General features: G+C 45.5%; 1 long non-coding RNA gene across 1 annotated transcript; it reads left to right on the top strand.

Moving 5' to 3' along the window:
- Positions 1-10,013: 10,013 nt before the first annotated feature.
- Positions 10,014-11,515, top strand: LOC114584133 (uncharacterized). Its single transcript, XR_003703633.2, has 3 exons — positions 10,014-10,094; positions 10,347-10,416; positions 10,505-11,515. It is a non-coding gene; the product is annotated as an uncharacterized LOC114584133 (long non-coding RNA).
- Positions 11,516-17,485: the final 5,970 nt, after the last annotated feature.

Here is a 17,485-nt window from a genome sequence, read left to right as displayed (position 1 = left end):
GCAGCCAATCAGCCAAGTGGGGAAAATTCCTGCCGTGCCCCTGTCCCAACGACAGACAACACACGATGGCATAGCAAGGTCAAGCACAAAGCCCTAAAAGTAGGGAGAGGTGGGTGGGTGTTCCGAATGCACACGCCGAAAGAGGAAGCTCTGGGTCACGTGCATGGGCATAAATAGGTCCCTCGAACCGTTTGGACTGCGTCCCATTGGCCAGATTACACCCAGCTACGAGGGACCTACCAATCGGGTGTTGTGGCTGACCAATCGTACCCACCCACAACACAGGGTGTTGGTTTTCCAGGTCTCACCGCAATATGTGCCCTCTTGAAGGGAGGACCCGATTTATCTTTTTCTGATAGCTTCCTTAGGTGGTTTTTTTTTTTGGAAGGCTACATTGCGGGTATGATTTGTCTTAAATTGGGGGGAGCCCAAGGGATGGGGCTTGTGAATTTCATTGTTTTGTTATGTTTCCATCCCAGCTTCAAGGTGGCATATATAGTTGCTTTCCCAGCTGTCTATCTAGGCTCAGAACAACCGAAGGAGGAGGGATGTGATTTTGTGGGGAGCAGGCAGAGCAAGGGTTAAATGTGTTTCCCTGGAGTGGGGGGGGGAGGCTCTGAGGTCACTGGTTCACAGGTGACAGGATCAAATGTTGCTGTGGCAAGGAGGCCGGGGCAGTGGGATCCTTTGTGGCCTCCCCGCAGTTCTTTCTGTGTCCCAGGCTTCCAGCTTGACCCAGTTCGCCACTGGCCAGATTGCCTCCTGCTAATCATCACCTGACATAATTGAAAAGCTCCCGAGCCCTATCCAAGGGATGTCAACGATGGCAGCGAAGCAAAGGCTGCAGGTGTGCGTATGTTTGTGTGTGTGTGTGGATGGGGTGTGTGTGGAGAGATGAAGGAGGCAGTGGCACCCTTTCTGCTGTTCTTTTTTCCATCCTGGCCTGATGGGGGGGGGGCAGGGAGGCTTTTAACTGGCATAAGGTTACAGCCAGGCAGCCCAGCGATGCTAAGGATGCGAGGAATCTGCTCTCAACCTCAAAAGGATGCATTCTTTTTATCGTCTAATTAAAAAATGTAAAAATAAAAGGGGGCGGGGAGGGGGGCTTCGCCGGTGAATTGCTGCACACCTGCTCATCTGACAAGCCAGGCAGAGAGAGAGAGGGGGGGGGGGGCTGGGAAGAAGTCAAAGAGGGAGGGTGACAAAGGGGAGGGGAAAGGGGTGAGGAAAGAAAAGTGAATGAGGGGTGAAGGTCAGAGAGGGCAGCCAGCGGCTTTTTTCTCATGACAGGGCACAAAGCACGTTTCAGAAACCAAAAGAAAGGTGGCAGAGCGGTGTCCCTGGATTTGGTTGCCCCGTCCATTAAGGCAGGCTGGTCTGATGGGTGGTTAGTGTTTTGGGGTGAAAGGCAGGGCTTGGGGGACTCTTTTCAGCCCCACATTCCTTTCTGGGGCAGCCTTCCAAGGGCTGCATACTAGTGATGGGTGGGATCCCATCAAGCAAAATACGATGCCATTGGGCCAGAACCAGATCTGCTCACTGTGCCAGCCTGGAACTGGCACAGGGAGCAGACCCAAATGTCATGCCCTTCAGACACTGTTGAAGTGAGTGGCCAGGCTGCACACGCAGCAGCGGCTCCAAAGCTTTGCTGGTGGCATTGTGGGGGCCAGATTGCACCCTAAGAAGGGAGAGCAGGGATCTTGAAGTTGCCCATCAACAGTTAGTAGCACCTAGACAGCAGAGTAGGCACACCTGGTCACAGCTTGCCCCATAATGGAGAGATAAGAACAGAGGAAGAGCCCTGCTGGATCAGGCCAAAGGGGACCCATCTAGTCCAGTGGCCAAGCAGCTGTCCATACAAAACCCACAAGCAGAACCTTAGTATTCTTCCCTCCTATGGTTTCAAACAACTGGCTTTCAGAAGCATAGAGTTCCAATAGTAGAGGTATTCTATGTCTCAGATTTATATTCAAATCAAAGCAATTATTTCTAACTTTGCATATATACAGACAAACAAGCACTTGCTAATGTCATGAAAATCTGTGCTCTTCAATCTTAGTGTGTCTCCTTTCTTCATTTGGAGATGTTTGAGTGGTTGCCTTAGCTATCGGTTGTGCAATCTGTTTCACTGTGTTGTGGCAACAGAATACCTGTAGTGTTTTCTACGCCTCTTGCTATTATTATTGCAGTGTTGTTGTTTATTGTAGTTTGAACTGTGCGTTACTTCAAGAGTGTTTTTTATTGACTCTAACTTCTGAACTATTTTGGGGTTGTCTTTTGGAGGTGGAAAGCAGGCCTGAATTATTTCATACATAAACAGTTAAAAATATGTTGTGTTTGCATACAAATCACTCCATACGCATTCATTCACCAATCCTTACAACAACCATGTAAGGTGGGACAGAATTTTGATCTCCATATGTGCAGGGCTGGAGCTGAGAGATAATGGCTTGCTGAAAGCCACCTACCCAGTTTGTAGCTGAGCTGAGATTTGAATAAGGGGCTTCCCATATCTCACACTCCTTAACCACTATGGTACAAACAGTCGTTTTGACCACAGTGCCTAAACAGCCACCAAATGTTTTGATGCTTTGTCATTATAGCCTAACACAGCTGTTGTTCTGGATATGACCTTACAGTGGTTCTAAATGGGGACAGATGTACAGTGAACACACAACCAAAAACCCAGAGCTGCACATGTGTCAAAGCTTGGGAAAGCACCCAGTGTGCATTGATCGCATTATGGAGGCTCAACATATGTAACCCACAAGTAACAGGGCTGTGGGACTAGCAACAGCCACACAGTGTGCATTTTCAAACACAAAAATTCAGCGCTTGGATAGTTTATTATTATGATTATGATTGTTGGAACAAAAATGTCTTCAATTCTTTCCAGAAAGTACAGGTAGCAGGTTCCTGTTGTAGCTTGACAAGAATGCCACCTCACAGAACAATGGCAGCAACACTGAAAGCCCTGCTGGGTGGGGCTGATGGAAATTGTTGCTCAAAACATCTGGAGGGCACCGGCTTGAGGAAAATGATGCTATAGCAGTATATGGGAAAGTTGGGGTGCCTGAGACACCATCGTCTCAGTGAGAGAAATCAGAGCGTAAGAGGAATTTTTTTATTTAAAATGTAGCATCAAATTCTTTGGGAATTTCTTTGAGAGCTGGTCCTTGCCACGATGACTGAGAAATCTCCCCACATATGTGGTGTTGCTGATGTTCTTTTATGGCTGATGTTCTTTTCTAACTCCATCATTGAGTGGATGAGGCCCAGTCACAGAAGGCAGCTCTCCAGGCGAGTTGAAGTGTGCAGTAGATGTTTGGCAAAATATTTCAAACAAGCTGCTATCATCTTAAAGGCTGTTGAGAAGCTACACTTAATACAGCACATTCTCCCAGTCAAGAGAATATCTAAGGAACCTCAAGCATGCTGTGGTCTTGGATCAGACTCCACAAATGCTGCAATTGTTACTCAGTGTGATGAAAACCCCTTCTCTGTTCTGAGCTGCCCACACCTTACAAATGACTTCCTGCACACCTGTACCCACATTAATGGATAAACATACATTTAAGGAACTTGTTTGATGGTGTATCATACAGAATTGCCCAGAGAGATGCAGATCTGAAGCTCTGCTCCAAAATAATCTTTTGAAGGATGTGCGTATCATTGGAGCCCCTAGAGAAGTGGCTTTTATGGCAATGGTTGCTCTGTACCCCACAATAAGGAGATATTTTCTCATACCATTTAAACCAAGGCTGGGGAAGAGCTATATACGAAGCAAGGAGAGGAAACATTGATTTCTTTGTCTGTGGAGGTACTTGAGTAGTACACATTGCCCCTCAAAAAGAGGGCAAGAGGGAACACCAGTTTCTATAAAATTTGCAGGTGTCAATTGATATGTACAGGTGCAAATGTAGAAATGAGGACTACAGTTCAAATAGAAATGCAATGCATCTCCCCACAGTGGGGATCAGAAGAGGGACCAGGTGACCTGTCTTTGCCTGCTCAGCTTGCCATGCTGCTCACAGTGGATGGGCAACTCCGAGGCCCCTCCTGCCCTCTCTTTCTGAAGGTTCTTTATCTTTAAACCAGGCTTCTAAATAGAAGATTGTCACCCATCAAGCGGGACAAGTGATTAACCCAGAGTGGAGCTAGAGAAAAGGTCTCCCCACCCACTTAAAGTACTAGTGGTGTGCTCAGTAAGTTGACCCCGCCACACACACACCTGCCTAGGAGCTGGGACATAGTTAGCATTCTTGGCTGCTGGAACCCACTTCCTGCCTTCCTGCCTCCTCTCTCTCTCTCTCTCTCTCTCTCTCTCTCTCTCCCGCTCCCGCTCCCCCCCCCCCCCGCTGGAGAGTGGTCCGTTGCTGCCCAGAGTTTGTTTTCTTATAAGGTGGGCTGTGGGCTTGCGAAGCCGAACAATTTCCTGCCCTAAAAGAACATAGTCCCTTCCTCTCCTTTTTGGGGGTGGGGGCGGTGCTTTTCTTCTGGGGGGATGCAGGGGTACACATACTCCTAAACATTTTGTGAATCTAAGTTTGGCCTCACTGAGCGGCAGTATTTCAATGAGAGTACGCCATAAACATTTTTTAAAAAGAAAAAAAAAACACACTGGGTGGGGGTGCCTATCATTCACCTCCTTCAGCCCTGCTCACAATTTCGCACTACATACCCCGTTTTGCAGTGCACAGCTTGTTTTTAGAGTAGCTGCCCAAGTTGGGAGTGGAGCTGTCAGACTAGATGGCAACCTTTGCAGGGATGCTTAAGGGAAACATTTCTCTGGACCCGCTAAGACCACTGTCCGGGGACTCACTGTGGGTGGCCCCTCCTGGTCTCCCTTCTCAGTTTTTTTTTTGGGGAAAAAATCTTTTTATCTTTAAATTGGACTTATCTTTATCTTTAAACTAGAAAGCCCTTCAACAGAGGACACTTTCAAATAGAGGACTATCCACTGATAGCTCTTCAAAGAGAGGACTTAAGCAGAATACATGTCTACCCGAAATTTATATGTATGGATACAACTTATGAATAAAACAAGGTGACTCAGTCTGTTGTCCAGCTCCTCACTGCTGATGGGCAACATCAAGGCCCCTCTTGCTCTCCATTAAGGCCATAAGAGACTAGATGGATTAGGCCAACCAACCAACCAACCAACCAACCAACCAACCAACCAATGATACAGTCATAGACTCCCTAAAAGGAAGCATTCAAAGAATAAAACCAGGAGCATTAAAATGGGCTGTCTTCTGACAGTCTTTTAAATAAGTGGCTATTCTCTCTACGGCAGGACATATCACCACACTGCAGCAGAAGACACAAGAGGTAAAATCACAGCTTTCCTTGGCACCAGTTATGCCTCAGGCCAGAATAATATTGTATCCAGCTTGGATCACCACATTTCTGTAGGCCTTGAAATGCAAACATTAAATAGGGATGTTTCAGAGGAAAGTGACAGAAATGAGAAAGGGTTTGGATGGAAAGCATGAGGGAAGACAGGAGATGGAAAGAGCTATCCTTATTTAGCTTGGAGCAGAGATGGGCAGCTCCTATGCTCGGGGGGGGGGGGATGTTCCCTGAATGTGGCGTCATTGCTGGGCTCAAAGTGCCAGGAAGGATGTAAGAGCTGGAAGTGCTTTGGTGGCAGACCAGCTCCTGTTGAGTTCAAGACAGGATGAATGCGTCCATAGCCAGCAGTGAGCACCAGCAGCAGTTTCTGGAAGTCTTTTCAAGTGTCAAGAAGTTCTACCTAACCTGTTCTGGCAGGTTATTATATTAACTCAGAGGTATGCAAGGATTCCCCACCTCCACCCCATTTGAAAAGTTGATATGTTTCTCTTATTAAGACCTCTTTGTTTACTTATTCACCCATTCATTTATTTTTTGTTGAATTTATGTCCTGCCCTTTGTCAAGTTCATGATCTGACAATTGAGAAATGTGTTGCTGCACTCATGCAAATTGTTGAGAGGAGGATGGATGATGTTTGTCAGGGTTCCTTTGCATGGCAAGCCAACCCTTCACAAAGGTTGTGTGTTATTCATTCTGAGGTTCCTTCCCATTCTATAACCTGTGGTTGGGAATCATGAAGAAATGTGCCATGCGCAGAGAGGAAGACGATGGACTGGAAATGCTGGTGTTGCATTAGGTAGCCAATCTACCGGCAGATCATTAATAGATGAAAAGGCAATGCTGAAGTACAAAATATGAGTCCAAACAAATCTATTTGGGCTCCATCACACATAACTAGGACTGTGCATTTTGCCTGTCGGCAGTCATGTTTTATCTGATTCAGATATCAGTATGCTCGGCCTCTTGACATTCTTCCAAAAACAAACAATAAAGTTTCCAGTCCTCATGACTAACAAAGTTACTGTCTTATGAAATCTAAGAACCTTGTGCAGGGCTTCCAGCTGTCAGTTTCTGGACATTGCTTAGACTTTCCAACCAGCTGGCAAAAGCAGACAAAATCATGTAAAAATAATAAGTAGATGTATGCAGATTTGATCTATCTGCATGCACATTTCAAACTGGTGCAGAATTTGGAACTTGTAGCTGAGAATATTACTTTCAACAAGGTGGTGGCCACCCCCTCACAATGCCTTGGACTACATCTTCCATCAGCCCCAGCCAGTGATGGCTGTAAGAGTATCTGTAGCCCTGGTCACCCTGTGTCCTCCACATTGCTGAGACATGCTTAGAGGTTATCACTTCTGACTTAAAACTTGGAAATTGCACTCCAGTCCTTCAAAGGAGCTAAACTGTTGACAGCTAGGAAGTTGTCCCCCCCCCCAACAGTTGATTCCCTTCAGAGACCTGTTTGAAATCTGTGTTTCAGGGAACCTCGAGTGCACTGAGGAAAACCTTCTGAGGTGGGCCCCTCTCCCAGCCGCTCCAAATATTCTTCCCAACGCCCTTTCCCTTTCCCATAAGAAACCCTTAAAAATGACACGCCTATCAGGAAACCTCAAATCAGGGCCAATGTTTTTGAAAGACTTTGGGGGGAGGGGAAAAGAAAAAAGAAAAATACACATCTGCCAATATAATCTGACTTTTCCAAATAAATAAAACCGGCTCTCTCCAACTTTGATCCGGTGTTCTAGCCTTTTTTATTTACTTAATTGTCCCATCCAAGTTCTGAACGGGCTGGTTGCCCACAGCTGCTGAGCCTGCATTCCTCGGGGCTTATCACGGGCTGCCTCACCTGTTTATTATTACCCCAGCAGGCTCCGGTAACTGAGGTCTGTCTGAACATTGCACCCCTGCCTGAGCACTCGCCACAGGGGTTCCACCTGCCTCGGCTCCATCTTTGTTACCTGCCGGCCTCGCTGCTGTGCAGAGGTGGCTGTTGCCTGTTGGAACTAGTGGGACAGAAGGCAGGGAGGCCAGCATCAGATGGGGCCAATGATTGGCAGAGCCAGAGCCAATGACAAGCAGAGGCAAATAATTCTGGTTTTGTCCCTATCCTCCTCCCTGCTGAGTTCTACAAGGGCATCACAGAGACTAAGGAGGAGGAGGAAAGTGACAGGTAATGACACCCGTACTGGTTGCAAGCAGAAAGGCCAGAGAGTGGAGACTGGTTTGAGGTGATGGGGTAGAGCCCCATTTCCCCCAATGGACCAGTCTCCACTGCTGCTCTGCCACAACTGATAGAAAGGGGTGTATTGCTGTATGAGAACACAGACCCACCATGTCTTGGGGCACCTTGGCATCTCCAACTGGACAACAGCACATTGAGCACAAACTGGGCATAGGGCCAGGCAGGTGGAAGCAAGGTAAACTCTGAAAGAGAGGACGCTACCTTCCATCAGGTCAGACTAGTCCAGTCTTACCTGCTATGACCAGCAGTACTTCTCTAGGATCTCAGGCAAAGAAGGTTCTCTCCCATCACCTGCTATCCCAAACTTCACCAATGTTTTGACCATCAGCTCCAGCCGCACATGGAAATGCATCAGAAAGTGTGGAATGAACCAGGATGAGTGGGAAGGCGCAGAAAAAGCACAACACTACTACAGGTGCCATATAATGCCCATTCCACATTTGTAAGAACTTGATTGATTCGTGTGGAACTTTGGAACTCCCTGCCTATTGAGATGAAGTGGGCGCCTTCACTATACTCTTCTTGGTACCAGTTTTCATAGAAAACTGGCATATGGGGAGAGACCTAGGCTTTTTCTTCTTTTTCTGTATGCAGGGTTGTTGTGTGTACAGTATGTGTGTGTTTAATCCAAGGTATATTCATTTTGTATCCCACCATTCCACTCAAGGAGCTCAGAGCAGTATTTTAGCCTCATAACATAAGAACCTAAGAGCCTGCTGGATCAGGCCAATGGCCCATGTCGTCCAGCATCCTGTTCTCACAGTGACTAACCAAATGCCTATGGGGAGCCCCCAGGCAGCCCCTGAGTGCTCTCCCCACTTGTGACTCCCAGCATCTGGTACTTAGGGGTACATTTCCTCCAACAGTTGAGGCAGAACATAGTCATTTTGTGGCTAGTAGTCAATGACATCTTTATCCTCCATGAATTTGTCTAATCCCCCTTTTAATCCATCCCCATTGGTGGCTATCACTACCTCTCGAGGAAGTGAATTCCATCATCTAGCTATGCATTGTGTGAATAAGTACTTTCTTTTGTCTGCCTTGAATCATCCCACATTCAGCTTCATTGGATGTCCAGCTTGACAAAATGGCTCCGGCCCTCCTTGAGGCACCTGACAATTTCAGGCCTACATCTGTATCAACTGACTTCAGAGAGATGAGGGGGGAGGAGTTGCAAGGCTAATAATTCCTTTCCTGACAGAGGTTTCCTGGGCCTTGAAACCATAAAACAGCTGCTTTTCATTTCGGTTGGGATATTTTATATTCTTTTTAAACCGATTGCCTTCAGGATGAGGCGAGCTGCAGGGTTAAGTAAAGAAATAAAATAAAACAACAGGGAAACAGTCGACTGCTGCAGTTTTCCCCGTCATGGAGCTGTCATGAGGAGAAAAATGGCACCTGTTGATCTCCTGGCTACCGCGCAGCCACAAAAAGGCAAAGAAGCTAATTTTGAGGCTGAGTTTTATTGCTCTTTGTCCAAGTAAATGCGTGACTTTACAGACAAGTTTCTCATTAAAGTCCCTAAAATATCAGAACTTTGCAGGAATGGTGGAGGAAGTCAATTTTGTTTGCATTTTAATGAGAAACTACCTAATTTTCACTTCTCAAACCAATATGTAAACCAAAACACACCTGTCCTTCAAAATTTGCACTGTGTGGTGGAGCTGTCTAACCAAACAATGTCTACAAAAATTACTGGGACAAGACAATTTGAACATATAACACCAATTCTGGTCCAACTGCACTGGCTTTCAATTAGCTGCCAGGACAAATTCAAAGGGCTGGTTTTGACCTATAAAGCCTTAAACAGCTCAGGAACACAATACCCCAAGGAAGCCTCTCCCCACATGAACTGAGCCAGATCCTGCAATCACCATTTGATGCCCTTCTTCATGTGCCTCCTCCGTGAGAGGTCCAGAGGGTGGCAACATGAGAACAGGCCTTTACTGTGGTGGCTCCTTGCTTGTGAAACGCTCTCCCCAGGGAAGCTTGCCTGGTGCCTTCGTTATATACATTTCAGTGCCAGACGAAAACGTTATTCTTCTCCCAGACCTTTGGCTAATTAAATAATCTATGGCCTTTTAAACTATATGGAGGATATTGTTTTTGTTTGTTACTATGGTATGCATTTTTATATTGTAAACTGCCCTCTGCTAATTGTATAGAAATTTAGTAAATAAAATAATAATAAATTAGGTGTTCATTCTGTATCATTTTAAAATCTACCATTAGCTGTATTTTTTGGTACAGTGGTACCTCGGTTCTCGAACATCTCTGTTGACGAAAGTTTCAGTTTTCAAATGCCATAAACCCGGAAGCAAATGCTTCCATTTCTGAACATGCCTCGGAAGTTGAACGGCTTCTGCTGAGTGTATTTGTTATTTTTCTCAATTTTCTCTATTAAATTTGCAGGCCGTCCTTTGTGCCTCAGTTTCTGAACGTTTCGGAACTCGAATGGTCTTCTGGAACAGATTACGTTCGAAAACCGAGGTACCACTGTACTCTTTTCAAAGCTTTCTTTCAAGTTTTCAAGTGGCTGTAGGTCAGTAGTACACCATCTGCTTTGCATGCAAAAGATTCCAGGTTCAATCCCTGGCATCTTCAGGTAGGGCTGGAAGAATGAACCCCAGAGAGATCTTCTGCCAGTCCATGTTGATAATACTGAGCTAGATAGACATATCCTGGTCTGACTCGGTATAAAGCAGGTTTCTACTTTGCTGTGTTTTAATTGTTTTTACGTAGGTCGCCTCGGGACTCACATGGAAGGCGATGCGTAAATGAATAAGTAATAAAATAATAAAGAGGCTGGCAGGTAACCGAAAAATTCTTTTGTTGTTGTTATATCAGCCTTAAAAAAAGAAATCCGGGGCATTTTTGCACATGTGTGTGTTTTATTGAAGAACATTGCTGGACAGTCCAGACAAGAATCAGGAGAGCTGGCGCTGCTGAAAGGAAAGAAGGAAGCAGCCAAGTCGAATGGGAGTTGCTGAGGCAGGCAAAGCATTTAGCAGGGCTGAAAGTCAGGTTCCCTTGGGGTCCTGCTTTCTTGGAGGCCGCTCTTGTGTGCTTTGGATCTTCCTCATAAGAGATGGCTGCTCCTGCGGTTTTCCTGACTGGGATACAGCTGACGAAAGACACAGGTGAGGAAAATAAATGAACGGAACTAACCAAATAAATGGGAAGCAAATTGGCTGGGGCCTTACCTTTGGAAACAGCAACGGTGGCCACACCTAAAGACCCTTCCTCTCCTGTTTTCGAAGACTTGGGCTTTGGATGTGCTGTACTTAGAGGCACAGAAATCTCAAGAGCCGAAGGAACAGCCCAGGCTTGTTATTCTCCCACCCCTCTTATAGGTAAAGAAATTATAGCCAGTGAAAAACAACAACAAAAGCAGTTCCTGTGACACACCACAGAGAGTGTGATATTTCTCCCTCTTCAGGGTGACTCAGCCAATTGCCACTTACAGTAATAGACAAATTGCTGATAAGATCTGCACCAAAGTTTTGCAGTATATCTCCACCTGCTGAGTGGAGTGGTCCAGTTCTGCAGAACAGTAGAGCTGACCCTGCAGGAGGTGGTGCAGTGAGTCAGTGCATCTGGCTGTTAACCAGAAGGTTGGTGGTTCAAGCCCACCCAGGGACGGCTGGGGGCAGGACTCTGTCCTGCATTGCAGGGGGTTAGACTATATGGCCCTTGGGATCCCTTCCAACTCTATGATTCTATGATTTCTACGACTTCTACTGTCTGACATTTCAGTTGGTCCTAATGAAGATATTAGTTTGACATTACTTTTTTTGTATCTCAAGCAAAGTCTTACAATGGGAGTGTAACTTCTGAACTGCTGGTAGAGCCCACCAGATCCTGGGAGCTTTAGGTCACTTTGGACCACTTCTTTTATGGATGGATTCACAAATTTAAGAGTTAATTCTATTAATGTTTAGCTAACTAGCCAAGAGGGGGATGTGTGGAGGTGTGGCTTAGCAACAAGATAGAATGGCATAATGTTTGCTGAGGTAGCACATGCTCTGATTGGCTATATAGTTCTGAGGGAGCTTTCCCTCAGTATGTTTGGTTGACTATCTCCCTGCTATGTACAAGGCCTGAAGTAAGAAAGACAAACTTCTCTGTTTAGTTCTTCTCTAATTATATACCTTTTTTTGGTTCAATTTTCTGAATAAAGTGCTATCAGGATTTCTTTTCTCTCTGGACTCCATATGCATTATTGACTTTGCTAAGATTAAGTTCTTGCACAACTCCTTTTTATTTCAATAGAGCTTGCACCAGAAACTTCTGGATGAATTGTGCCTCCCTACCTGACTGCCTCACACTTCTTGCTCATTGCCTCACAAACATGAGGAGATGATCCTTCTTTCTTAATGCAAAGCACATGTACCTATTTTTATCTGAGCAGCATTGGAGGCCATCCATTGGGTACAGATATTCATGTTTAGTTAATCCTTTCCTACTCTTGAAAATCTGGGCCTTCTTGCAGAGGAGCCAAAAAGAAATGGAGTGGGTGAGGAAGGAGCCTTTATTGCAGTATGATAAACAGATGCATCTCAGGGCATAACTACGCAAGATGTTAATTATGTGATTAGCGATCACACCATGTGTTTTAAAAAATTAAATACCAGGCATTGCTGGGAGATGTTATCAAGAAAGCAGCTTGCATGGAGGAAAGGTTTATGATGCCCCTCCCCAGTTGCAATGTCCATGGAATCTACTCTTTCTGCAGTGCAGAAAACAGCATCTGGGGCAGCACTGACACAAATGGGAGCTTTGTTTCAAAATGATAATTGCTGCACGTTGAGAGGGGTGACTTTGATGGAGGTTGTTGCTGGGGAAGGAAGGCTTCAAGAGCCCCTAGCTACACAATGCAATCTTGATTTCCACCCACAATGTCTAGTATTTAATACACACTGCATTATTGCTGATCATGTCATCATTAATGGCACTTGAAGTTAGGGCCTCAGACATAAAAGTCTAATATCTGATTTTCCAGTTATTATTGTCCCCTTTTCATCAACATATAGGCTGCATGCAGGTGTACAGGTATAAACATAGGAAAGCTTCCAGTACACAGGAAATCAGGAGCTCCACTCTCACTTTTCAACCAACCACAGTTACTTGTTTAATCCAAACTGAGAGCTGAGGTTAGTGGTAATGATGGTTTAGGGAAACAAGCCAGCATCGTAAACCATGGTTTGAAACTAAACCACAGTTAATGCTAACTACAGTTTGTCCAGGTTTGGATGTAATGAGAAACTATGGTTTAGCTGAAAGTCTTTTTATTTCCCTGCAGCTACACAGAAGAGTAGGGAAGATGGGGAGGCTAGAGCAGAGGCTCCCCCCGTTTATTCCTATAATGCTAACCTCTGAGCTTCTTGCAACAGTACCAGTGGAGGGTAGCGGGAGGGCTAGTTCAGTGTTATATACAGTCTAGGCTGCACTTTATCTTTGTAGCTTCCTTCCTCCTCATCCACAATTACCCTCTGCAATCTATTTAACTGTCCCTTTGATGAACACTCCTATATTCACCTTTTTTAGTGGCTCATAATTTATCTGCACAGCACACTTATGTGTGAGGAAGGGTGGATGGAGAGAGAGAGAGAGAGGGAGAGAGAGAGAGAGAGAGAGAGAGAGAGAACACCACACATTTCACTCACAGGCAGTTCTTGTGATGTTCCTGGGTGTGCCTATGCTAGATGATTGATGGGCACCATGTTGGGGGCAGATGGAGTGTGCCGGGGGTTCGCCAAGAGCGCTGAGCTGTCCAATATGCTGACGGATGAAGCGTGTCCAGACCATGAGGGATGACACCTCCAGCGGCCTAGCCTCCTTTTGCATCTCTCCCGCCCCCCTCGGCTGCTGTCACGCTGGGGCGGTGAAGGTGATGGAGCGTGTCCGCTCTGCAAAGGACGTCATTGCCTGTGCTATGCAGGAGTTTTTGCTGATGGACCATCTTTCTTCCACTCCCAGCATCTTTTCCACTCTCTGGGCCAGATCCACAGTAAGATGTAAATCATCTTTGCACACTCCGGTTGAAGGAAGTAACACTGCGCCAGTCTACAGGGATTTTGCAGTTTACCCCTGTGATTCTTTATTCCTGTCAAAATGTGATTCAGTGAAGCTGAGCTGCGCCATGATGTGTTATCTCAGAGATGCCAGCTGTGATGGGGGAGTCACCCTGCAAGGCAGGCAGCCTGATCTTGTTCATAAACCTATGCTGAAGCAGGCCATTAAATGCTTTCTTTAGAGAGGGCATTAGGAAACTTGGGCCTCCTAGGTTTTGTTGGACTCCAACTCCCTCCAGCCTCAGCCATTGTAGCCTGTGGCCAAGGATGATGGACATTGTAGTTCAATGTTCAGGTATGATGGGAAATATAGTCCAACAACATCTGGAGGACCGTGGGGTTGGAGCCAATACTAGTCCTTTTCATGACTTAGGTCTAGTCATTTCAGTTGGTCTACTGTGAGTATAACTTTGTTGTTGTTGTTGTTTTTAGTCGTGTCCGACTCTTCGTGACCCCATGGACCAGAGCATGCCAGTATAACTTAGTTGGATTCAACTCACAGATTTTGCACCCCTGCTGTAAACTCCGTCGAGCAGGGTTGAGGAAAGTACAATCTTCCAGATGTTGCTGGACCCCAACTCCCATCATCCTTGATCATTGGTCATGTTGACTGGGGCTGATGGCAGCAACATCTGGAGGGTCACAGGTATATTGAGTAATATAAGAGGACAGTCTTCTTCAAAGGCTTATAAACCTTTTTGAATGAATGAAATTACACCCCCCCCTCAACTTTGGAAGGTGCCAATCAAGTGGCCAAGATAGGTCAGGCAAAAAAAGAGGAATAAAAGTGGTGTGAATGGAATTCTACGTTTTGACATGTTCACAAGCAGAAGGCCATCTCCCAACATCTGGGCTGGGATATTGCGCGTTGCCTAAGAGCAACTCCAGATGTTCCAAAAGCCTTTTATTCATTGCCTTTTATTCATTACATTTTCTTCCTTTCCTCCTTTTCTCTCCCCGCCACTATTGGCTCACTAAATCAAGGGAGACAGGCTTTTTAAAGAAAAGCTGGCCAGGGGAAATAAATAAATAAATGGCCCAATGGCAAGATGAAATGAATTCTCTGGAACCAAATAAGCAGATGTGCCTTTCCACCCCCCCCCCCGCCAAATGAGGTGAGAGAGGAATGGCGGGGTGCTTCTGAACCTTTGAGCAAGGTTGATTAGCCATGAGCTGAAAGGAACAAACCGCAATCCTGATACTCCCGAGAAGGGGTGGAAAGGAAAGGCTGGTGCTTGGGCAAGAGAGATGGAGAAAAAGATATAGTGGTACCTCGGATTACAGACACTTCAGGTTACAGACGCTTCAGGTTACAGACTCTGCTAACCCAGAAATAGTACCTCGGGTTAAGAACTTTGCTTCAGGATGAGAACAGAAATCACGTGGTGGCGGCAGCGGGAAGCCCCATTAGCTAAAGTGGTGCCTCAGGTTAAGAACAGTTTCAGGTTAAGAACGGACCTCCGGAACGAATTAAGTTCTTAACCCGAGGTACCACTATATTCAGAAAAATGGCCAGCTGATGCCTGGCTGGCTTCAGTGCATATTCCCCACCTTGTCTGCTTTTCCTTACCAACTCTACTTTGTTCAGAGGTGGAAATGGTAAAGAGAAGGATGGGATTTTTGCTTGTACATAGGACATTTCTAGGAAGGTTTGCGGGAGGCATTTCTTAAACTGATGCAAATGGTTGTTGAGTTATCAGTTAAAAAGAATAATGCTGTCATGCTTTATTCCAGGGATCAGGAACCTCAGGCCCAGGGCTGAATATGACCCTCCAGTCTTGGTCGCTCATACTAGTGGTTCCTGTACTCAGGCAGTGGCCAGAAAGGTACCTCAGTAAGGTTCACAAGCAGACCGTGATGGCGAGTTCCAGTGCTCAGGAATGTTAAGGCTGAGCATCTCATAGTTGGAGACTGTGAGTACTCTGGGGGCGGGGAATAAAATATTCCAAGTGGTTAACTGGAAATCCTGCTTAGCCCAATTCACAAGCTTCTGCAAATAGCAGGCCTAGAAACTTTAGTTGCATCCGCACCATATATTTGAAACACATTGAATGCACATTTAGAACTCATGGCTTCCCCAAAGAATCCTGGGAACTGTCATTTGTTAAGGGTGCTTGGAACTGTGGCTCAGACTGTCCTTAACGTACTTGAGGGTCAAGTTGTTTAGGGCTCTGTGCATCAACAAAAGGACCTTGAACCTCGCCTGATAGGAAATTGGCAATTTGCAATTATTGGTGGTGCAGCAAATGCTCAGGAGCAGACCTTTAAAAAAATTATTATTATTATTATTATTATTATTATTATTATTATTATTATTATTATTATTATTTCTCAGCACATCCAAAGCTGAGCCCTTGCATTGAAAAGCCCAAGGCTAAGTCCTGGGGAACTATGGCACAAATGAAACACCAGATTTAATCCTGAGTCATCTATATCCAAAACCAACACATTATCATCCATGATCCCATGCTGACTGATGACACAAATCTTTCAGTTTGCTGTCATTGGGCAATTTGACAATCCTTGACATCCAAGTTCTTCAATGAGATCCAAGTCCTCTGCAAAAACGCTGGACATGGAAAGACACAGGCCCCCAAAGCAGGCAGGTGGAGCCTGGCTAAGAGCAGACTCAAGTTGGTGGGGCAGTGCCCCATTTGCCCTAACAGATGAGTCCTTCACTGCAATTCTTGGGTATGGGGTTTTTCTCTGTAAGCCTTTCCTGGTTAATTCCTTGTGGAACCTCTTTCTGGCCTCCTCTTAGCAATACACAACAGTAAGGACAGCAGAAAGTAAAATTCACAACTATGTGACAACCTTTCATAGAATTCTAGAAGACGAGATGTAATGTTAACATTAATTGCTTTGTCACAATTTAATATTAAATGCTTGTTACAGTGTTAAAATGCAGATGTTTTGATTAAACGAACATCTTTCTTAATTTGCACTGTTTATTTCAATTGTATTATTATGAGGTTGTACACAGGGTTCTGCGTCTTTGATGAACTTATCTCCTGTAGATTATATATATATCTACGTACATACCCACTAGGTACTGCCACCCCTTGCTTGCTCTGTTTACCAACCCTGTCTACTCCTTTGTACTTCTCCCATACCTGACAGAAACTACCCCTTTTTAAACCTCACCCACCCCCGTACCCATCTCCATCACAGTTTGCCCCCTACCCCTCCCCTTCAGCATCCCAGTGTGAGCAGGTCTATTAGGGTAAATAGGGTACAGCCCCACCAGTCTTTGTCCAATCCCAGCCAGCTCCCACCTGTCCTCTTACTTCCACCCAGTCATTGGGCGGCACCGGCTGTCAGCTTCCTCCTCCTCAGTCTAAGTGTTGACCTTGTAGAACCTGATACTACAGAGGATGGAGACACAACTAGAACTAGGCCCCATCTGCAGTATAGATTTAAAGCAATATCATACACTTTTAAGCAGCCATGGTTTCCCCACAAAGAATCCTGGGAACTGTGGTTTGTTAAGGGTGCTGGGAGTTGTTAGGAGACCCCTGTTCCCCTCACAGAGCTACAATGCTCAGAATGGCTTGGTGGTCCATCACTCTTCCCAGGAAACTCTGTCAATGGTAGCTCTATGAGGGAAATAAGGGCGTCCTAAGAACTCTGAGCACCCTTAACAAACTACACTTCCCAGGATTTTTTGCAGGAAGCAGGAATTTTTTAAAGTGATGTGATACTGCTTTAAATATATAGTGCAAAGGGGGACTTATTTGGCTCTGTGTCTGCCTACTGTTGATATTTCTGCATTTCCACTCTCAATGGGGACCAGGTACAGCTGCTAAA

This window comes from Podarcis muralis, chromosome 14 (genome assembly GCF_964188315.1).
Source record: "Podarcis muralis chromosome 14, rPodMur119.hap1.1, whole genome shotgun sequence".
Taxonomy (NCBI): domain Eukaryota; kingdom Metazoa; phylum Chordata; class Lepidosauria; order Squamata; family Lacertidae; genus Podarcis; species Podarcis muralis.
This window is presented reverse-complemented; position numbering and strand designations above follow the sequence as displayed.